Genomic DNA, 24,050 nt, shown 5'->3' on the forward strand with positions numbered 1-24,050 from the left:
GTGACCTTATAGAGGTTTACAAAATTATAAGGGGCATGGATAGGATAAATAGACAAAGTCTTTACCCTGGGGTCAGGGAGTCCAGAACTAGAGGGCATAGGTTTAGGGTGAGAGGGGAAAGATTTAAAAGAGACCTAAGGGGCAACGTTTTCACACAGACAGTGGTATGTGTATGGAATGAGCTGCCAGAGGATGTGGAGGCTGGTACAATTGCAACATTTTAAGAGGCATTTGGATGGGTATATGAATAGGAATGGTTTGCAGGGATATGGGCCGGGTGCTGGCAGGTGTGACTAGATTGGTTTGGGTTATCTGGTCGGCATGGACGGGTTGGAATAAAGGGTCTGTTTCCATGCTGTACATCTCTATGACTCTCTGACTCTATAAAATAAGTTAGCATTTCTGCATATTCCTGACAATCTTTAATCCCATTGATAAGCGAGAATTGGTCTAACTTTGCCTTAAAATATTTAAAGATTCTGCATTCATTGGCTTTCAAGAAAAAGAATTTCAACCTCAGACGTTTAAAAAAAAACAGGTTCCTGATCTCTCATTTAAACTGTGATCCTTAATTCTGGATTGACTAACAAGAGGAAATAATCTTTCAACATTTAGCTGGTTAATTCTATCAGGATCTTGTATGTTCCAACTAATTCAATCCTCACTTCTATTAATTTCAGAGCAAAACAGGCCTAGATTAACCAGTCTTTACTGATAAGGTGATCCAGTCCTTCCAGGTATTAGGTTAGTGTACTTTCTCTGATTTGCTTCCACTGCATTAGGATCCTTCCTATAACTACTGTGGCCAGTATTGAACACAGTACTGAAGATGTGGACTTAACAACATCTTGTATAACTAAAGCATAAACTTGTGCACTCTTTGATGTAATTCCGCTCGTAATAAACCATGACATTCCATTAGCTTTCTTGATTACTTGTTTTTACTAATATTCTAAGATTCATGACTTCAACACCTGCATCTCAGAGCTCCACAACCTCTCACCATTTAGAAATTCTGCTTTTTAAAACATTTCTAATGGCAAACTGAACAATTTGACACTTGCCCACATTGTACTACATTTTCCAGATCTAAGTCCATTCATTCCCACTAGGTATAACCCCTCATAGGTTTATGTCATCTTTCCAATTGATTTTCTCATCAGCCAATTTTGTTATCATATTTTTGATCCCATCATCCAAATCATTTACATAAATTGCAAAGTGTTGAGACCCTAGCACCAGCCTCTGTGGCACACAATAATGACATCCTTCTGGCCTAAAAAAAGACCCACTCATCCTTACTCTGTGCTTACTGTTAGCAAGCTAATCTTTCATCTACACCAATATATTACCTCTTAGACCAGAAACTTTTATTTTCCTCAAAAACCTTTGATACAGCATCTTATCTTCGTGACTGAAAATCAAAATAGAACTCATCTCGTTATTCCCCATTATTCACAGCCCAAGTTACTACTTCATAGAAATCCAATAAATGAGCAAAAATGACTTCCTATTGTCAAAGCCATGTTGGCTCAGCATGATTATCTTCAATGCACCATAATGTCTTGTATAATGTCTTTACCAATAGCTTTAAATCTTTACCTTTGACAGATGTTAAACTAACTGACCTGTAGTTTCCTGTCTCACTCCCCTTTTGAATGAAAACAATTAGTCGGTTTTCTACCAAAAGAAATCTTCCCTGAATCTAATGAGTTTTGTAAAATTATAAGAACCGGACTGGGTTGTGGTGCAGTGGTAGTTTATCTATCTCTGAGCCAAATAGCCAGCATTCAAGTCCCACCTGCTTCTGAAATGCGCATAACATTTCTGAAAAGGTTGATTAAAAATACTTAAGAATAACATCAACTGGCTATTCCTGTAAGGCCTAAGGTGAAATTTATCAGGACGTGGGGACCTGTCAACATGCAGTTCAAACTGCTTACTCAGTACTAAATCTCTGGTAATTGTAACGTTGAGTTAACCCTCCCTTTCAAATCCAGAGATACAGCTATTTCCAGGATGCTTCATATTTCCTGTCTAGTGAAGACCAGTGCAAAATGTGTGTTCAATTCATACATCATTTCTTTATCCTCTATTACTAATTCCCCAGACTCATTTTAAATGGGATTAGTATTTATTTTGATAGTTCTATTTTTAAAAAATATCTGATGAAATGTTTCTTAGCTGCTTTTATATTTTTGCTGAACTTTCTTTTGTACACTAATTTTACCTTCGTTAATTTCTCATAATTCTTCAAATCTTCTGACCGGCCCCTTATCTTTGCAGATTTTTTTTCCCCACTTACACTCAGTTTGATATTATCTTTCACTTTTTTTATATATTTCATCATAGATGGAGGGGTCATCCCTTATAATACTTTTCTTCTTGTTTTGGAATGCATCTGGTCTGTGCTTTCTGGAAAATCCCTTTAAATATTTCTACCAAATCCCTATTGACCTGTCTCTTAATCTAAGTTGATAATATGTTGCTGGAAAAGCGCAGCAGGTCAGGCAGCATCCAAGGAGCAGGAGAATCGACGTTTCGGGCATGAGCCTTTCTTAATCTAAGTTACCAATTTACTTTCATTAGTTCTGCTTTCATGCCTTGAAACTAGACCTTGTTTCATTTCAACAGAGTCGCCTTGGCTCCACACTTCTCTCTCTCAAACTGTGTGCAAAACTCTACTGTATTATGGTTGTTTCTACCCTGTGAGGCTTTCTGTATTATGAAGTCAGTAATTAATCTTATCTCATTGGACAAAACAAGATCTAGCACAGCCTGTTCGCAGGCTGATGCCATAACATGCTGGTCTAAGAAACTGTCGCAAAACATTCCTCCTCTAGACTACTTTTTTCCATCTAATGTTTCTGGTGTATAAATAGGTTTAAATCCTGCATGACAACTGCTATAGCATTTTGAGAAGCAGCCATTATTTATTCCTTGTCCAGACATATGATTACTATTGCGAGCCTGTAAAAGCCTTGCACAAAAGAAAACTTGTCTTTTTTATTCCTCATCTCTACACATAGTGCCTCTATATTTTGTTTCCCTGCATTAATTTAATCACTCTCTATTGAGCTAATATAATCTTAAACCTCCACCCTTTCCTAACTGCCTGTAGTTCCTAAATGTCACATACCTTTTAATATTCAGGTGAAATTTAAGGCTGTAGGGGGACCATCTCAGTTATCACCACTTAGTCATGCTTATTTACCTCAATTTGTACCACTAGTTCACTTATTTTGTTTCAAATTCTACATGCATTCACAGTATTTTAAATTTGTCCTCTTAATGTTGTAATTTCCAGTCATATCTGATTTGCTCTTAGATTTGCACGTTCTGTCTCTACTTGTCATTTGCTTATATCATGTCCCACATTAATTCCACCCTCTGTTGCATTTTCTTCATTCTTTGATTCCCCTTTCATGCCCAAATTTGACCCCTGCCCTAACTATTTATTTTCATGAAGATAATTACAAAAAAGAGCAATTAGTAAAAAAAAATGACAAAGGCACACTGCTGAATTCAGTTCCATAAACTGATAGATTGTGATATTGACATCAAAGTGAAGAAGCCATGAAAGTTTTGGATTGTCAATTTTATATTGTCATGAGCTTAAAATCTCAAACCTTGATTGCAGTGGTGCAAGAAGTTCGATTTCCAGACTCTCAACTTGGGAGTTGGAAGAATGTGCCAGTCTTCGAATCACTACAGTGTGGAAGCAGTTCACTCAGCCCATTGAGTCTCCAAAGAGTCTCCATCAACTCTCCGAAGAGAAGCAGTCTATACCCTATCCCTATAATCCTGGATTTCCCACAGCTGATCCATCCAACCTACACATCCCTGGATACTATGGGCAATTTCGCATAACTTGTACAGCTTTGAACTGTGGGAGAAAACCAGAGCTTCCAGAGAAAACCCAGACAAACACTGTGCGGCGTTTGATTTTTCTGCCAATCAGACACCGAGTGGAATTGAACCTAGGTCTCTTGCGCTGTGAGGCAGCAGTGCTAACCACTGAGCCACAATAACACCCCAGGCTTGAAATAGTCAAATCCCCAAAATAAGTCAAGTATTTGCACATGGTAAAATAGATAAAAAGTTTTACAGAATATTTGTTCTTATAAATAACAACTGTATTTATCTTTCTTTAAGGATTGTTCTGTCTTGCCACCAAGTTTCCTGTACAGTGTTCTTCCAGTTCCAGTTTTACCTCCAGTAATGCTGGGTTTTGCTGGACTGAAAGCATTTCAGGTTAAACCCATAAGATCTACCTCTGTGTTCACCACAGCTGAAACTGATGCAAATCTACATGGAAAGGATAAGGCCATGTACCATAACAAATTCTAATGCAAACATACATTTTCATAACCAGTAGGTCAAGACATGTCTCTGCGAATAAGGCCTGCCATTGTGAAATATCATGGATTCTGGAAATCCTTAGTTAGGAGAGTGAATGAAAAAGCTGGTCAACAGATCAGGCAATGTCCGTTGAGAGAATATAAAACAAAATTAACATTTCGGGTTGGAGGTTTTCCTAAAACTTTACAGGGCACTAGTCAGATCACAGTTGGAATACTGTGAAGAATCTTTGTTCCCTTAGCAAAGGGAAGATACACAGGTATTGGATGCAATGCTAAGAAGGTTCAATAGAATAATGTCAAAAATGGAGGAATTTTCTTATGAGACGTTGAGTGGATTGGGATGCTAAGTAGAAATATTGAATAGGGAACAGCCCTAGACCTTTTGGCCTTTTGAACCTGCTCCACTATTCAACATCATTTTGTCCGATCATCTGACTCAGTATCCTGCTCTCGCTTTCTCTCCCATAACCCTTGTTCCCTTTCGTCCCAAGGATGACATCAATAGTTTTCTGTGGCAAAGAATTCCACATGTTCACCAGTCTCTGGGTGAACAAATTTCTCCCTATCTTAGTTCTAAATGGCTTACCCCATATTCTTAAACTGTGGGGAAAAAAAAAGGGGTAGAGAGATGTACCATTGCAAAATTTGTTGGTAGTACAGTAAATAGCAAGGCTTTGGCTCGAGAGGCTTCGGAGAGCAGTGGCTCAACAAAAAAAACTACAGGTAATCTCAGGTACAGTCCTTTACACTTTTCTCTTTAGTCTTACTGCAGTTGATATGGCAGTTAGGGCAGTTGCAGATATGGGAGCTCAGGGAGACTTACATTGTCCCTGATGACTACATCTATGGGTAGTGCACCCAGCTGCAGCTCCTGGGAGACTGTGTTAGGGAGCTGGAGCTGGATGCGCTCAAGATCATCCGAGATGCTGAGCACTTCATCGATAAGAGTTTTAGTGAAGTGGTCACATCTAAAGTGCAGGCAGAGCAGGTGATCACCAGGAAAAGTAGAGGGAGTATGTAGAGAGTGCAGGAATCCCCTGTCTGCATTTCCCTCGAAAACAAGTATACCAGTGTGGATACTGTTGAGGGAATGACCATTCAGAGGAGAGCAGCAGTAGCCAGGTCAGTGGTGCTAAGACTGGCATTGTGACAGAGTGGGAAAGGGTAAAGTTAAACAGGATCTTAATGATAGGAGACTTGGTAGTTAGGGATACAAGTAGGAGATTCCGTGGCCGCAAACAGGAATCGAAGATGGTGTGTTGCCTCCTGGGTGACAGGGTTCAGGTTGTCTCAGAGCAGCTGCAGAACATTGTCAAGGAGGAGGGTAAGTAGTCAGAAGCCATCGTGCATGTTGATATACAAATGACATAAGGAGAAATAGGGTTAAGGTCCTGTGGAGTGATTATAGAGAGTTAGGCAAAAAGTTAAAAACCAGGAGTCTGTCGGTGGTAATCTCCGGATTAATTCCAGCGCCATGTGCCAGTGAGGGTAAAAACAGATGAATGCCTGGCTGAAGAATTGGTGCAGGGGGCAGGAATGCAGATTTTTAAATGATCGGGATCTTTTCTGTGGCAGAGGTGACCTGTTCAAGAGGGGCGGGTAACATCTGAACTGGAGGGTGTCCAATATCTTGGCAGCTAGGTTTGCTTGTGCTGCAAGGGAGGGATTTTTCTACATAAGTGGTGGTGGTGGCAGTTGGGGGTGGGAGGAAGAGGAGGAGGAGGAGGTATCTTTCACAGTAGGGAGGCAAGTGCGAGGCTGGAAGGAGTCACAGTAATCAGAAAGAGTAAAGTCAAGAGACGGTAGAAGACTGAGGGGGTATCTTATCGAAGCATATAAGATCATGAGAAGCATGAATAGGATAAATGCAGCCAGTCTTTTTCCCAGGGTTGGGGAATCAAGGACTAGAGGACATCAATTTAAGGTCAGAGGGGAAAGAATAAAAGGGAATCTAAGGAAAAACATTTTTTACACAGAGGGTGGAACACTTATGGAATGAGCTGCCAGCCAAATTGGTTGAGGTAGGTACATTAACAACATTTAAAAGGCATTTGGAAAAGTATATGGATAGGGAAGGTTTATAAGGATATGGGCCAAGTGCAGGGAAATGGGCTTAGCGTTGGGGGATATTTTAGTCGGCATGGACCAGTTTGGGCCAAAGGGCCTGTCTCCATACTGTCAGACTCGATGACTCCATGTCATTCTGGATTCTGGACTCCCTGGTCATAGAGAACATCCTTCCCATGTCAACCCCATCTAATCCTGCTCGAATTTTATGTCTTTCCATGAGATTCCTTCATTATTCATCTAAACTTGAGTGAATTCAGTATGAGTTAATCCAGTTTCTCCCCAGATCTCATTCTTGCCATCAAGGTCACCTTCTTTATACTCTCTCAATAGTCAGAACATGCTTAGTCAGATAAGACAACCAAAAACAGCACCCAATACTCTGCTCAATCCACTTGCTATGAAAGCCAACATATCATTTGGCTTCTTCACCACCTCCTGGATCTGCATGCTTACATTCAATAATTGATGCATGATAACATTTGGGTCTCATTGCATGAGGTCTCCTTGCTCAATTTATCATCATTCAGATAACAAGCTGCCTGGTTTTGAGAACAATGTGAATAATGTCATAGTTATTAACCGTATATTGCATCTGCCACTTATGTGCCCATTTACTCAACATGTCGAAATTCCACTGAAGCTTCTCTGTATCCTCCTAGAAGTATGCACTTCCACCCTGCTTTGTGTGATCTACAAACATGAGATATGACATATAGATTCCTTATCTAAATGAATGGTATATATTCTGAAAAGCTAGGGTCAATCCATGCAATATTCATTGGCTTTTAGAACAATGAGCCAAGACCTTACTGAAACACAGTTTTAGGAGGCCTTACAGGGTAGATCCCCATAGTCCTGAGGGAGCATTGCGCTGCACTCTCCTTAAAGAGAAACCTCTCATGGTTTAAACCTAATGGTCACCACTCCTCAGCCAAGATCAAGAAGGGGAGTCCTTTCACAATAGAGGTTGTTTGTTAATTTGGCTGAATGACTGGTCTGCAATGCATAGCGATGGCAACAGTGCTCATTAAATTTCCGAGCTGAAAATGTGTTGCTGGAAAAGCGCAGGTCAGGCAGCATCCAAGGAACAGGAGAATCGACGTTTCGGGCATAAGCCTTTCCTGAAAAAAGGCTTATGCCCGAAACGTCGATTCTCCTGTTCCTTGGATGCTGCCTGACCTGCTGCGCTTTTCCAGCAACACATTTTCAGCTCTGATCTCCAGCATCTGCAGTCCTCACTTTCTCCTCATTAAATTTCTGCACCAGCTGAGTAGAAATAGATCAGCCCAATGGAAATGAATTGCATCACAAACCAGTCATCTAGCCAACTTAGCTAACTGATCAGAGTGTAGATACAAATGGAATGTTTCCCTTGTGGGAGTGTCTTGAGACTAGAGGGCATAATCTCAAAGTAAGGGATTGCCCATTTAAGATGGAGACGAGGAGGACCTTCACCCCTCCTTACCACTAGGTTGTACATTTGTGGAATTATCGAGTAATAGAGACATACAGCATGGAAACAGACCCTTCAGTCCAACCCGTCCATGCCGACCAGATATCCCGACCTAACCTAATCTCACCTGCCAGCACACGGACCATATCCCTCCAAACCCTTCCTATTCATATACCTGTACAAATGCCTCTTAAATGTTGCAATTGTACCAGCCTCTACCACTTCCTCTGGCAGCTCATGCCTTACACGTACCACCCGCTGCCTGAAAAAGTTGCCCCTCCACTCTCCTTTATATCTTTCCCCCCTCACCCTAAACCTATGCCCTCTAATTCTGAACTCCCTGACCCCTGGGAAAAGACTTTGCCCATTTACCCTATCCAGCACTACAAAGGTCTTTTGAGTCCCGATTAAGGCTAAGACAAACAGAAATATAATCATTAATGGAATGAACAGCTATGGTCTTCAGGAGTACAAAATGGTGGACTGAGTGTACAGTGGGTCTTGCAACTGTTCCTGAGATTGCAGACATATTTCTAGATATACTCCTAGATTTCTGAAGGTTATTACATTTCAGAAATGTGAGGTATTTATTTTGATTCAGTTTTGATGCTTTTATTGTCAAAAAGATAAAACGAAACAGCTTGTGTTCTTTTTCAAACAAAGTTGTGTTAACAGAATTTTTGGAAAGGCTAGGCATATCTTATATAGAACATGGAACATAGAACAGTACAGCACAGTAAGGCCCTTCAGCTCACGATATTGTGCCAAGCATTTATCTCAATCAAAGATCAACCTAACCTACACACCCCTCAATTTACTGACGTCCAAGTGTTTGTCCAGCAGTTGCTTAAAAGTCCCTAATGTCTCTAACTCTATTACTACTGCTGGCGGTGCATTCCATGCACCCACCACTCTCTGCAGAAAGAACCTAACTCTGACACCTCCCCTATACCATCCTCCAATCACCTCGTGACAGCCATTTCTGCCCTGGGGAAATCCCTCTGGCTGTCTACTTTGTCTATGCGTCTCATTACATTGTACATCTCTATCAAGTCATGTCTTTTCCTTCTTCTCTCCTGAGTGAACAGCCCTAGCTCACTCAACCTCTCTTCATAGGACAAGCCCTCCAATCCAGTGAGCATTCTGGTAAATTTCCTCTGCACCCTCTCTAAAGCATCTCCATCTTTCCTATAATGGGGCAACCAGAACTGGACACAATATTCCAAGTGTGATCTAAACAGGGTTTTATAGAGCTGCAGCAAAACCTTGCAACTCTTAAATTCAATCCTCATGTTAATGAAAGCCAAACACCAAACATCTTCTTTACAACCCAATCAACTTAGGTGACAACTTTGAGGGAAGAACGTACGTGGACCCCAAGAACCTGCTGTTCCTCCACACTGCCAAGAATCCTGTCTTTAATCCTGTATTCAGGTTTCAAATTTATGCAGGTTGAACTCCATCTGACACAGCTCAGCTCTGCATCCTGTCAATGTCTTGTTGCAGCCTGTAACAGCTCGACACTATTTGCAACACCACTGACCTCTGTGTCATCGGCAAACATACTAACCCACCCTTCCACTTCTCCATCCAAGTCATTTATAAAAACTACAAAGAGCAGAGACCCAAGAACAGATCCACTCCCACTTTCTTTCAGTGAGCCAAATCTGTATCCAGACAGCCAAATTTCCCTGTATCCCATACCTCCTAACTTTCTGAATGAGCCTACCGCGGGGAACCCTATCAAATGCCTTACTGAAATACACATACTCCACATCCACTGCTTGACCTTCATCAACTTCTATTGTCACATCCTCAAAGAACTCAATAAAGCTTGTGAGGCGTGACCTGCCCCTCACAAAGCCATGCTGACTATCATTAATCAAACTATGTTTTACCAAATAATCAAAAATCCCATCTCTCAGAATCCTTTCCAGTACCTTACTTGTCACACACAAGGCTGACAGGTACGTAATTCCCAGGGATTTCCCTATTCCCTTTCTTGAACAAAGTAACAACATTCACCTCACTCCAATCATCTGCTACTACTCCGTGGAGACTGAGGATGCAAAGATCATCGCCAGACATGCAGCAATCTCATTCCTTGCTTCTTGCAGTAACCTTGGATATATCTGGTCTGGCCCTGGGAACTTAGTTATCTTGATGTTTCCCAGAATTTCCAGCACAACCTCTTTCTCAACATCAAGTCTATTAACCCGGTCCACAGTGTTCTCACTATCAACAAGATCCCTCTCTCTAATGAAGCAAAAAACTCATTTAGGTCCTCCCCAACCTCTTTAGACTCCGGGCCCAAGTTCACTCCACTATCCCTGATTCGCCCTACTCTCTCTGATCATTCTCTTACTTCTCAGGTAAGTGTGGAATGCCTTTGGAGTTTCCCCAGTCCTTCCTGCCACTGCTTTTTCATGCGCCCTCCAACCTCTCTTCGGTCCATTTGAGAGTTCTTTCCTTGTTACCCAGTAATTGCCTAAAGCTGTGGCAGGTTTTTGCTTTCTCAACCTTAAGTAAGCTTCCTACTTCCTCTTGCTCTAAAGCTCCTCTGCTCTTGTCATCCAAGGAACACTCACCTTACTATTCCTTGCCTGTCTTACTGGGACAAAGTTATCAAACCTCCTCCACATTTCTGTTGTGCATTTCCCATAGAACAATTGTTCCCAATTTCTACTCCATAGCTCCTGTCTAATAGCAGTATAATTTTCCCTCCCCCAATTAAATACCTTCTCATACTATCCTATCCCTCTCCACGGCTATGGTAAAGGTGAGGCAGTTGTGGTCATTGTCACTGAAATGCTCTCCCACCGAAATCTGACACCTGGCCTGGCTCGTTGCCTACTACCAAATCCAATATGGCCTTCCCCCAGTTGGCTTATCTACATATTGAGTCAAGAATTCTTCCTGGACAAACCTTACAAAATTGACCATCTGTATTAGGGAGGTTCCAATGAAATTAGGGAAATTGATATCACCCATAACAACAATGCTATCAGATTTGCACCTTTGAGATCTGCTGTCCGATTTGTTCTTCCATCTCTCTGCTTCTATTGGGAAATCTGCAGAAATACCCAATAAAGTGACTGCTCCTTTCCTCTTACTGATTTCCTTCCACGGATACTGATTTAGTAGACAAACCTTCCTCAACAACCTCCTTTTCTGCAGCTGTGATGCACTCTCTAATTAACAATGCAACTCCTTCTTCCTCTTTTACCCTCCCTCCCTGTTCTTTTTAAAAGGTCTAAACTCTGGAACATCCAGCAACCAATCGTGCCCCAGTGAAATGCATGTCTCTCTTATGGCCACAATATTGTTGTTCTAAGTACGGATCCATGCTCTAAGTTCATCACTCTTATTCCTGATACTCTTTGTATTGAAACAGACACACTTTAACCCATCCCTATGCCATATTAACTGTGTATCCTTCTTGACAGACACTCTACATTCTATTTCTGCCTGTTCAACAACTACCCTCTCCTCTGGTCTGTAGCTCTGATTCCCACACCCCTGCCAAACTGGGTTAAACCTTCCTGAAGTGCTCTAGCAAATCTCCCACACAGGACATTAACTATAGACTTCTTACAGTTATTACAATTTCAGTTTAGATTAGATTAGAATCCCTACAGTGTGGAAACAGGCCCTTCAGCCCAACAAGTCCACACCGACCCTCCGAAGAGTAACCCACCCAGTCTCATTCACCTCTGGCTAATGCACCTAACACTATGGGCAATTTAACATGGCCAATTCACTTGACCTGCACATCTTTGGACTGTGGGAGGAAACCACAGCACCCAGAGGAAACCCACGCAGACATGGGCAGACAGTCACCCAAAGCTGGAATCGAACCTGGGACTCTTGTGCTGTGAGGCAGCAGTGCTAGCCACAGAGCCACTGTGCCGCCCAAATAAGACTTTTATTTTGATTCATTTTTGGTTCTTTTACAGTCAAAATGCATGAAAGACAAAAAAAAATTTTGCAACTGAGTTCTGTTAACAGATCTTTTGGAGATGCTTACATGTGGACAGCTTGTTTCTTTTTGCTTTGAAAATTACATGTGTAGAAGGAAGATTTTTTTTAAAAATAGAGTTGTATTTATGGAGCTTTTGGAGAGGCCTACTTGAGATCGGCTGAGTGAGTAATTTTTAATCATAAGATTGAAAACTGCCTGCCGAACTAGTTGAGGAAGTCTTTTTTTTCAAATTCGATTGCGCAGTTATGTAATTGATTTTATTTAAGATTTATACTTGTTTAAGGAACTGTTATTTTTGGCATACTTAATATTCACTCTTTGGGTAAGGAAAGGTAGTTTATTTTATAAATAAGGTAATATTGTAAGTTGCTCTATTTTTAGGCTTAACAACATTAAGGGCATAGAAGAGACACAGAGTTAGATGGCTAGTAGATTTAGAGAAATGATTAAACAGCGAATCAGTAAAATTGATGGATAACTGTCAGGAAAGGTAAGAAGGTAATTCAGAATCTCCTGTGACTATTCCTCTCTCAAATAGATATTCAGTTTTGAGTATTGTTGGAAAGCGTTGTCTCTCAGAGAGAAAAAAGGAAGAGACAGTCATACCTTGGGCACGAAGAATGAAATTTATGCTAAAATTTAAAAGATGAATTGATACTGGGGACTCTTCGGTCAACAGCACAGCCTGGAGATTCTGCAGCAGTGAGCATGCATCTTGGATAGTATGTTGCTTTCCTGGTGCCAGGATAAAGGAAGTCTCAAAATGTTTGAAGCATGTTGTTAAAGGCAAGAGTGAGAAAATGGAAGTCATTGTACACATTACAAGGAATAACATAGTCAGGAAAAGGATCAAGGCTTTACTGTGAATATATGAAGTTAGGTGAAAAATTAAAAAGAAGAATCTCAAAAGTAGTAGTCTTTGCTTTACTCCCAGTGTCAACCTTGAACGAGGGAAAGAATAAGACAACAACAAAGATATAAATCAATGCCTGATGAGATGGTGAATCCCTGCTGTCTATACCTGACATAGGCTTCCTTCTGATAGTAGGGGACCAGTTTGGGTCTTGTGATTGCAATTCCATTTGTTTTCAAATAGTTACAGAAAAGGGTAAGTCTTCCATTTAAATTATAATTTTTAATTGGAGTAAGGCAAACTTTAATGGTATGGGACAAAAACTTTCAAACATTGATTTGAGTAGACTGTTCACAGGTAAAGGTGTGTCTAATAAGTGGATGAATAAAAATATTGATCTAATTAATGATAAAAATAATCATATTTTATATGTAAATAACTGGATGAATCTCCTGAGAAGGTTAAGGATAATCCAAAGGCATTCTATAAATACGTGAACAGCAAGAAAGCAATGAGATAGAGAGAGAGACAGAGACCCCTTGAAGGTCAACAAAGTTCCCTTTGTGTTGAACCTTAGGAGTCGGGAGTGATATTAAATGACTATTTTGCATCAGTTTGTACGATGGAGAAAGAAATGGAGGCTACAGAACTCTGGGAATAGTGATATTTTGAAAACAGTTTACATTACACAAGACTAAGTGGAGGTCTTAGAAAATATTAATCTGGATACATCAACCATACAGGTTGATCCAGACCATCCTTGGGAAGTTGGAGGGGGGTGGGGGGGGGGTCTTTACGTTGCCCCTTACAGAAATATTTGTACTATATGTAACTACTGGGAAGATAACTGGAGAGTGCCTAATGTTGTGCCTTTGTTTATACTAATTTAGACCTGCGAGTCTGACTTCAATGGTGGGTAAGATGTTGCCAGTGATTCTGAAAGGTAGGATTTTTATGCACTTGGAAAGGCAAAGAATGATTAGGGATAGTGAGTATGGTTTTGTGCAAGTCTCTTGTAGGGTCTCTTAAACTTTAATATTTTGAGGAAGTAACCAAGATGATTGATGAGGGCAGAGTGGTAGATGTTGTTTGCTTGGACTTTAGTGAAACCTGTGACAAGGGTTCACATGGTTGACTAATAAGTAAAGTTAGATCACATGGGATTCTGGATGAGCTTGGCAGTTGGCTATAAAATTGGCCAAATGGTAGGAGACAGAATGATGGTGAAGGTTTGCTTTTCAGACTGGAGGCCTGTGAAAAATTTTGATCCACAGGGTTTGGTGCTGGATCCATTTTTGTTTATCACTTATACCAATGATTTAGATCAGAATATAGAAGGCATGTATGGTAAGTTTGCAGATGACACCAACATTTTTGGGATAGTGGACAATAAATAATGTTATCTAAGCCAACAAAGAGATCTTGATCAATTGGATCAAAGTGCTGAACAGTAGCAGATGGATTTTAATTTGGATAAATGTGAAGTATTGTATTTTCGTTAAACAAACATGGGCCTAAGGTAGGGTTGTCGAACACTGAGAACTAGGGGTTCAGGTATATACTTCTTTGATGTTTGCTTCACATATGGATGGGGTGCTTAAGATTGCATTTAACATGCTTGCCTTCAGTCCGCAGCCCTTCGAGTATAGGAGGTAGGATGTCATTTTCAGGCTGTACAGGATGTGCTGAGGCCTCTTCTGCCATATTGTGTCCAGTTCTGGTTGCCCTGATACAGGAAGGACATTAAGCTAGAGAGAGTTCAGAAAAGACATACCAGGATGTGGCCAGGAATGGAAGGTTTGCGTTATAAGCAGAGGCTGGAATTTCTACTGAGGCACTGGAATTGAGGGACGACCTTAGAGGTTTATACAATCATGAAGGTTACAGGTAAGTTGAATGGTAGGTGCAGAATGCAGAGTGGAAGATTTCAAGCTGGGGGCATACTTTTCAGATGGAAGTAGAATGATCTAAAAAGACATGAGCAGCATTTTTTTTGCACAGTGTGGTCTGTATGCAGAATGAACTTGCAGAGGGACTGGTGGATGATGTACGGTTGCATAATTAAAAATACATTTATTGAGTACATGAATAAGAAATGTTTGGAGGGATGTGATCTGAGCACATGAGGTAGGACTAATTTAGTTTAGGATTATGGTCTGCATTGACTGGTTGGACTGAAGATTCTGGTTCTGTACTGTATGACTCTATAGAGTTATGGGGATAAGGCAGGGGAGTTTGAGTTAAGAATTATTAGATCAGCCATGATTTCACTGAATGCTAAAGTACACTCAGTAGGCTGAAATACATAGTTCTTTAAAGTGCCACGAGCAGGTGCAGAAAACAGCCAAGAACGCTGGCCTTTGTATCAAGAGGAAGCTATGTTGCAGCTGCACAAAACCTGGTTAGAGTACTGTGAGCAGATTAGATTAGATTCCCGACAGTATGGAAACAGGCTCTTTGGCCCAACAAGTCCACACCGGCCCTCCAAAGAGTAACCCACCCAGAAACATATCCCCACCCTATACTTACCCCTGACTAATGCATCCAATACTGTGGCATGGCCAATTCACCTCATTTACACATCTTTGGATTGTGGGAGGAAACTGGACTACCCAGAGGACTCCAGGGAGCAGACACTGGAAGAATGTGCAAACTCCATGTAGGCAGTTGCCTGAGGCAGGAACTAAAGCCAGGTCCCTGGTGCTGTGAGGCAGGAGTGCTAAACACTGAGCTACCGTGCCATCACACCTTAGAAAGGGCAAACTGGCTTTGAAAGACATAAATAGTAGGTTTACAAGAATGCTACCTGGACTGCAGAAGTTATGAGAATTTATACAAATTAGGCTTGTTGTCCCTAGAATTACAAAGGATGATGGGTGATTGAATCAAAGCCCTCAAGATATTAACAGGAAAAAGAAGCGCAGAACCAGGGCACAGTCTAAAAGTTAAGGCCAGACCATTCAGGAGATGTTAGAAAGCAGGCGGGTCAGTGTGGACCTGTTGGGCCTAAGGACCTGTTTCCACACTGTAAGTAATCTAATCTAATTTCACATACAAAATATGGCAAAGGTTTGGAACTTCCTTTCACAAATAGCAGTGAATGCTGGGTCACTTAATAGTTGTAAAGCCGAGATATATGATTTGTTGTTGTGAACCAAAGGTATCGAGGGTTCTGGGCAACATGAAGCCAGACCACAGATCACCCATGATCTTATTGAATGGCGGAACTAGGCTCGAGGAGCTGAATGATCTACACCTGTCCCTCACGGCCCACTTCTATTTCCAGGGCTTGAGGCCTGTAGCTGAATACTTACCACCTAGAAGCTGAGGCTGTAGCAGCAGCACTTCCCACCATGCTCCGCGTCCCTGAAATCGCCGTATCCAAAAGGCGGTCATTCTTCTGCCCGTTGACTGCGCATGTTCGAAAGGGCCAGACGCGGAGCACTCTGGGCGTCCTTTTGTCGCGCGATTGGGACTCGGAGGAAGCCGGAGCAGACGGCCAGCCCGAGCGGGTAGGGAGGGGGCGAGCTGTGGCGTGACGCCGGCTGTTTCACGGCGCTCCCCACCTACGGTGGACCATTTTTTCGTCTGTCCGTTGCACTCCTCCGGACCCAGAGGATCCGATCCGGGATCACAGAGCCGAACTCAGTCTCGCCCAAGCTGAGCTCACGTCCGCTCAGCTTCCTGGCTCCGTTCCGCGCATGCTCCACGCAGGCAACGCCGCTTTAGGGGCGGGGTCATCCTCGCGCCTGCGCGTTGTTGCATTGTTGGTGGGTGTAGACCGTATTTTGTCGCATGTGGCTTTCTGGGTAGTGCCAGTCGCCATTTGCACTTTGTAGCGTGGAGTGATTATTAATACACTCCGTCTGACAGGAAATTAGAAATATTTGAAGTCGTGACTTTTTGTTTTCGGTCCTGCTCCACAGCAGTATCGTGAGCGACATAAAAACATGTTAAAAATAATGAGTCATATTAATGGAGAGTTTGACTTACCATTAGACATAGAAGCTGAAGCAAGCCATTTAGTCCAACGACTCTGTTACGTCATTCAATCAGATCATGAAATCATCGATTTGAAGCATTATATATCCATTGAATTGTGCTAATCTCGTTGCATTTCCCAACTCAATTGTTGGGGTCTTATCTCATCTGGTGATAGAATATTGGCGATTGATGATGGGTTATCCTGTAAACCTTCAGCAATAGAGTCCGGAAGCTGAAGGCGCAGAGAGAAGCAGTGCTCAAGATGCAGAAACTGAGTCAGTCAGTCAAGTGAGCTGGTAAAAAGAAAATCCTTGATCGCTTCCTTATCAACTTCAATTGGGTTTTTTTAGTGATTGCATTTTCCTGCCTTGCTGTTTTAAATTTGTCTGTTCGCAGGTATCAGCTAAGAACAACCTTCCAACACTCAGGTGTTCATGCAGGTGAGTATGTGTGGATGTGGGGACTGCAAAACTTATGGTAACTCAAACTAACACATTAAGGGGAGGAAAAAAGTAAAAACATTCTTTACAAGGATATGGTGGGTTTGAATTTCCACTCAGTTAGGAGGAATGTTTAAGTGAAAGGGGAATTTACAGTTTTGGGAAAAGGAGAGGAAACAATGCTTTGCATAACGTCAAATTTTCTATTCAGATTTTTGTCCAATTCCTGTAGTGATAGTTTTGTAAACTACTTTTACAGGAAACTAAAATGTTGAGATTTCCTGATGGGATACTCAAAGGAAACATCACACAGGATCTAGTGGAGCCATTTGATCTATCACGGCCTGAATATCATTGGGCGTTGAGGTTGTGAAGAGAGATATTTGCCATATGGGGATGTATTTTAAACATTCGTATGACTTGAAATGTACTGAGACATAAATGCCAAAATCAGGGTATTCCAGTAAATTGACCGTGAAAAGAGACTTAATCATTTTGATACCAGGAAAACACTGCACCATTCATAGTGGGGAGAAACTGCATGTGTGTTTATGTGGATAGGCTTCTATTAATTACTCGACCTTGAGAAACATAAGGACACATACATTATGGAGAAACCATGGAAATGTGGGGACTGTGGAAAGGGATTCAATTACCCTTCAAAGTTAGAAACCCATCGGCGCAGTCACACTGGGGAGAGGCCATTCACTTGCTCCCTGTGTGGGAAGGGTTTCACAGAGTTATCCAAGCTTCATGTGCATGTGCGAGTACACACTGGAGAGAGACCATTCACCTGCTCCATGTGTGAGAAGGGATTCACTCAGTTATCCACCCTGCTGGCACACCAGAGAGTTCACACAGATAAACGACCTTTTAAATGTTGTGAATGTGAGAAGAGCTTTAAAAGCACAAGTGAAGTTCTGACACACCAACGTACTCACTCTGGGGAGAGACCGTTCATTTGCTCAGTGTGTCAAAAGGGATTTACTCAGTCATGTTCCCTAATGAGACATCAGCGAGTTCACACAGGAGAAAGACCATTCAGCTGCTCTGTATGTGGGAAAGGATTCAGTCACTCATCAACTCTACTTAAGCACCAGCTAGTTCACACTGGGGAGAGGCCGTTTACCTGCTCTGTGTGTGGGAAAGGATTCACTCGTTCATCGAACCTACTGATCCACCAGCGAGTTCACACTGGGGAGAAACCTTTCACCTGTTCCATGTGTGGAAAGGGATTTGCTCAGTCACAACATCTACTGAGACACCAGCGACTTCACATGTGACACGATATTTTGGTTGTCCTCTTACCTGCATTATATGTTTGTTTCTGCTGCTAGAATTTAGTATAATTGGACTGACGTTCAATGTACTGGAAATCTGTCAAATAAATCAACTTTCCTGAAATGGATTTACATTATATTCTTTATTTTCCAAGATCAGATGTATCTAATTAATAGTAAAGAAAAAAACATGAAATTGTGAAAATGCTCAATATGTTAAGCAAAATTTGTAGATGGAGGAAAAAAATAGTTGCAGTCTGAAAAAAATGTTGAGAATGGAGAAAACTATAGCCGTACAGTAGGTTTTGAGCAAATATTGGGTGGGACAAAAGAAGGTCTGTGAAGCGTGTAAATGGCAGGAAAAGAAAGTTCATCTTCTAGGACCAAAAGATAAGAAATGAAACATATACCAAGGGCTGGTATGCTGTTAACTGAACACAAAACAAAAATGCACAAACCCAAGCAAAGCATAAAAACGATTCAAAATTGGTGCTGACGTTTTAGATAGAAATGTTGACTCAGTATTGACCCATGAAATCTGAAATGTGCTGAATCAAAATACGAAATACTACTTTTCAAGTTTACATAAACATTCAGTCGAACATTGTGGAGACCGGAGGACAGTATTGTCAATGTGAGAGCAAGTTGAGAATCCAAATTACATGTGATTGCAATTTTGTTTGTTTGTTTGTTTACTGAATGAAGTGTTGTGCATAGGTGTCATTTAATCTCTGCATTTGATGTTCCCAATGCAGAAGAGCACATGTTGAGACACTGAATGTACTGAACTAACTTGAAAGACATACAACTAAATACCTGCTTTAGTTTGAAAGAATAGTTTCTGGGCTTGCATGGTGATGAGAGAAGAGGTAAAGTTATAGTTTCTTAAGTCTCCTGTGCTTGCACAGAAAACTCTGTGGAAATTGGTTGGACTACTGGGTGAATTTGTTTTCTCCCAAAAGTTCCAAAACAATGCAACAGCTTATAGAACAATAATTACAAGATCTATAATTCGATGAAATCAGCTCCAGCACTGAAAGTACCTCAAAAAAGGAACAATTCTTGGCCTGAGGAGTGTTTCTGCTCCTCCGTGGAATACAGGAAGAGCTAGCTATTTTGGATATTGAACTGGCTCAAAGTTCAGTAGAGGGTTGGTTTTCAGGCTGGAAGCCTGTGACCAATGGTGTACCACAAGGATTGGTGCTGAGCCCATTGCTTTTCATAATTTATATAAATGATTTGGGTGTGAACATATGAGATATGGTCAGTAAATTTTCAGATCACAACAAAATTGCTTGGTGTAGTGGCTACTAAAGACAATTACCTCATGGTATAATGGGGCCTTGATCAGATGGACCAATGGATTGAGGAGTGGCAGCTGGAGTTTAATTTAGATAAGTATGAGGTGCTGCATTTTGGAAAGGCAGATCAGGGCAGGACTTATGCAGTTAATCTTAAAGTCCTTGGTGGGGGAGGTTCCTGAACAGACATCTTGAAAATGGAGTTCCAAACCCCTTCAAGTATATCAGTGTGACAGCCTTGATTCTAAACTTTGCCTTACTTAAAGGCAAGTGTAGTGTACTATGTTACAAATGTAATTAAATTGGAGTGCAGATTCATAGTTCCTTGAAAATGTAGTTCCAGATGGACAGGATATTGAAGAAGGCGTTTGGTATGCTTGACTTTATTGGTCAGTGCATTGGGTTTGGGAGTTGGAAAATTATGCTGCTGTTGTACAACACATTGGCTGGGTCACCATCAGAATACTGTACGCAATTCTGGTCTCCCTGTTATAGGAATGATGTTACAAAACTTGAAAGGGTTCAGAAAAGATTTACAAGGATGCTGCCAGGTTTGAAGAGTTTGAACGATGAAAAGAGGATGAATAGGCTGGGGCTATTTTCATTGGAGCTTTGGAGGTTGAAGTGTGACGCTGAAGAGGTTTACAAAATCGTGGGGTGCATGGATAGGTGAACAGCCAAGGTCTATGATCCATGGTTGGAGTCCAAATCCAGAGAGCAGAAGGCTAAGATGTTAGGGAAAAGATTGAAACTTGTTCATGCAGAGGGAGGTGCATGTTTGCAATGAGCTGCCAGACATTGTGCTGGAGACTGGTACAATTAAAACATTTAAAGGGCAACTTGGTGGGTATATGCATAGGAAAAGTTTGGAAAGATATGGGCCAAATGCTGGTCAACGTGACTAGATTAATTTAGGATATCCTTCAGCATGGATTGGTCAGACTGAAAAGTCTGCTTCCATGATGTATAACTCTATGACACTATGTCTATATAACTGAGGAATACACCAGGAATATCTCATTAGGAATGCTTCCTTTGAATTTCTGAAATGGCAGGAAGATGATTATGTGTTTTGTGTTTTATGATCTCGACCAAACCCCTTCAAGTATATCAATGTGACAGCCTTGACACTAAACTTTGCCTTACTTAAAGGCAAATGTAGTGTGCTGTGTTCCAAATGTAATTAAATTAGTTGCACCGATCGGCTTTAAGGGAAATACACTTTATTCTTACCCGTCAGTTAAATGAAAGACGATTTACTGTAACTTTAACTCCACTGGAAAACGTAACAAAATAATAGTTGATGTAACAACTAAACAATGACTGGTCTGATGTAGTATTACCCCACAAACACTCCCTCAGCAAAGGCAAATTCAATAAAATATACTCAAAAACAAGTTCCTTAAAAAGCTCAGCAGGTCTGGCAACCTGGTCTGTGGAGAGAAATCAGAGTTAATGTTTCAGTCAACTGATCCTTCTTTCTCATCATCTTATTATAAGAGTAAAAGAGCAATACCCACATCATTCATTGCCACTTTGAATGCCTTTGCATAATTAGGACTGGTTAACCCTGGAGTGACGGTTAACACAGCTTTCCAGCTGTAAAAGCCTTCTAAAATCCCTTTATTCACTAAAATGTTCTGTTCTTAACTCAGTGGAGCCACCTCGTGACTAAAATTTGGTACAATTTTTTGACGTAGTCCACTCAGTCCAAAGAATTATAACTCTTCCCTCTTCGTGGATGGCATGGGAAACTCTCCAATAACTATTGTTTTCACATCCAGTGAGGCCATCTGCCAACGTCCAATACTATGGCCTAGGAATGTGAATTGCACTTTTCTGAGCTCACTTTCAGCCAGGTTTAGCATATTCTGCAGTTGATCAAACAATTCCAATAGATGATGCAAATGTCCTCCCTTGTCTGAATAAAAATTACTAGACCGTCTCTGCGCACCACACAATCCTGTAATCCTGAAGTAACTTTATTAGTTAGTCTTTGAACTGCAGCTGGCACATTTTTCATACCAAATGGCAAAACTTTGAACTGATAAGGTCCATTTGGTGCCATGAAAGCTGAAGTTCCCTAGACACTCTCAGATAAAGATACCACTGAGTAAGTTGATCTTTGAAGTAAAAGTTACTTGTCATACCTGCACGATACGGTCTTCCAGCTACGAAATAAGGTATGAAGCAGATTTCATAAGTGCATTGCTGTCATGGAAATCCATACAAAAATGTTGGGTACCATTTAGTTTTGGTTCTATCACTATGGGCAAGCTCTATTCTCTGCAGCTCACTTTGATTCTATCTAATTCAACAGGGTCTTAATCTCTGTTTGAACCTAAGCCAATTTTAGAGAGTTATATCTATAGGGATGTTTGTTAATTGGAACATCATTTCTTGTATATACATCACCCATAATCATGTTAGTACTTCCTAGCTTATTGCCCCATATGACTTTCAGAGTGTTGGTGTAGACTTGTTTGACTGAATAGCCCGCTATACGGATTCTATGAAATGTATCTCAGTTTTTGAGAACTTTCTCATTATTCTATTTAATTTGAGGAATGTTAAATTCAAATTACCTGAAATTGGCTCGTCACTACGAGTTGTAACGTTTCACCTTATTCATTTGCTTTCCTTCCTTATGAAAATAATATTTCAACAGATTCATACGACACACTCAGAGATTTCTCCTTCTATTTAGTATTCTTATCAAATGATTCACTTCACTCAATTTCCTTTCCATTTGATAAGGCCCACTAACACTTGCTTTTAAAGATTCATCTACGATTGGTAAACTCTCATGAAGTTTTGATTTCTTGACTGGTCCCTGTTTCACCACATGCTGTGCTCCTTTCAAATGCTGTCTAGCGAAATCAGCCACTATATTTAATGCTTCCCTCAAAGTTAGCACTTGGCCAAGTAAGTGGTTTCTGAACTTTGCTTTCCAAATTTTCCTTAAATGATTTTAGTGACCCTCTCACTATATGTTTCAAAACGAATTCAAATGGACTGAATTTAGTTGCTTCATCAGGTGCATCCTTAATTTTAAAAAGATCAAATAGAATTCCTCTATGCCAATCCTCGGGGTAGTCTTGAATATAAGTCCTCAACATGGCCAATAAATTTGAATGCCACCGTTCCAATGATCCTTGCAATTCTGGATGGTAGATAATTTGTGTAAATTGTTTTAATCCTAAACTTTTCATAACTTCCTTGAATAATTTTGATGCAAAATTTAGTCCCTGATCTGATTATATTTCCATTGGAAAGTGATATATAATAAATGAGAAAAAAAATCTTCTACAATACTTTTAGTTGCAACATTGTGTAATGGAATTCCTTCCAGAAACCTCGTGGACACATCATTTTTAGTCAACAATTATTGAATCCCATTTGTTGTTTTAGGGAGGTATACTACAAAATAAATTAAGACTCTTGCAAAAGTTTGCTCAAATACCAGAATAAGTAGTAATGGTGCTGGTTTATCAATGCCTGAGGTGCTGATATTACTTATCAAGTATGACATATCCAGCAAAATTCAAATACATCTCTGTGCTGTCCATGCCGATATATTCTTTCTCCAGTGTGGCTTGACTTTTCCTTAATCCAAAATGACCTCCTACTGATGTACTACCTACACTACCTCTTTTCTATAACTCACTGGCAATACAACTTGTTACACATCCTTCATTTTAAGGTAGTAGCATTCTGTGATGCTCTCAAATTCCTATTCTGAACATGGTTTTGAGACAACTACTTTACTTTATCTTCTTTTTGTTCTAAGTGTACAGACCTCTCTCTACTGACAATATCCACTTCATCTTCCACCTCTTCTTTTTTTTTTGTTTCTCAACTATTTTATCAAATAAAGTTTCCGATAATTGAATTTCAAATTGCTTATCATTATTCTTTGATTTCTGCTCCAGTTTCAATCTATACCTTTGTGACCTTCTGACCACACAGTCAAAAGGAATCCCAGGATATACTGCCTGCAACATCTCAGTGCCTCATTTTCCACTGGATTTTCAATCACAGTAGACATGACTTCCAGCTCTGATCGAGTTATAATATTCCCAAGGATAAAATGTTCCACTATTATTCAAAATCCTCACTTTATCACTTTTAATCGGACTATCCAGTCTCACCTTATGGAATTGAATACTTCTCTTCTCACCATGAATTCCACATATTACTATCTTCGCTGGAAATACTTCTTCTAAAGTACCTACATCCTCTTCTCTCACCAGCAAAGATTGACTTGGGTATTTACCTCTGAAAATGTTATTTCTTTTTTAACCCACTTATCCTGGTACACTT

At 40.6% G+C, this 24,050-nt stretch overlaps 1 protein-coding gene and 1 long non-coding RNA gene across 2 annotated transcripts in view; one reads left to right on the forward strand and one right to left on the reverse strand.

Moving 5' to 3' along the window:
* Positions 1–16,432, reverse strand: part of LOC122541310 (zinc finger protein 2-like) — a 22,135-nt gene extending 5,703 nt beyond the window's left edge. The window contains exon 1 of the mRNA XM_043677940.1: positions 16,037–16,432. The gene's annotated coding sequence lies outside the window, so the exon portion shown is untranslated. The remainder of the gene's footprint in view (positions 1–16,036) is intronic.
* LOC122541311 lies at positions 16,403–18,550 on the forward strand. Its single transcript, XR_006309566.1, has 4 exons — positions 16,403–16,492; positions 16,882–17,002; positions 17,103–17,146; positions 17,406–18,550. It is a non-coding gene; the product is annotated as an uncharacterized LOC122541311 (long non-coding RNA).
* The last annotated feature ends 5,500 nt before the right edge of the window (positions 18,551–24,050 follow it).

Source organism: Chiloscyllium plagiosum, chromosome 37, assembly GCF_004010195.1.
Source record: "Chiloscyllium plagiosum isolate BGI_BamShark_2017 chromosome 37, ASM401019v2, whole genome shotgun sequence".
Taxonomy (NCBI): domain Eukaryota; kingdom Metazoa; phylum Chordata; class Chondrichthyes; order Orectolobiformes; family Hemiscylliidae; genus Chiloscyllium; species Chiloscyllium plagiosum.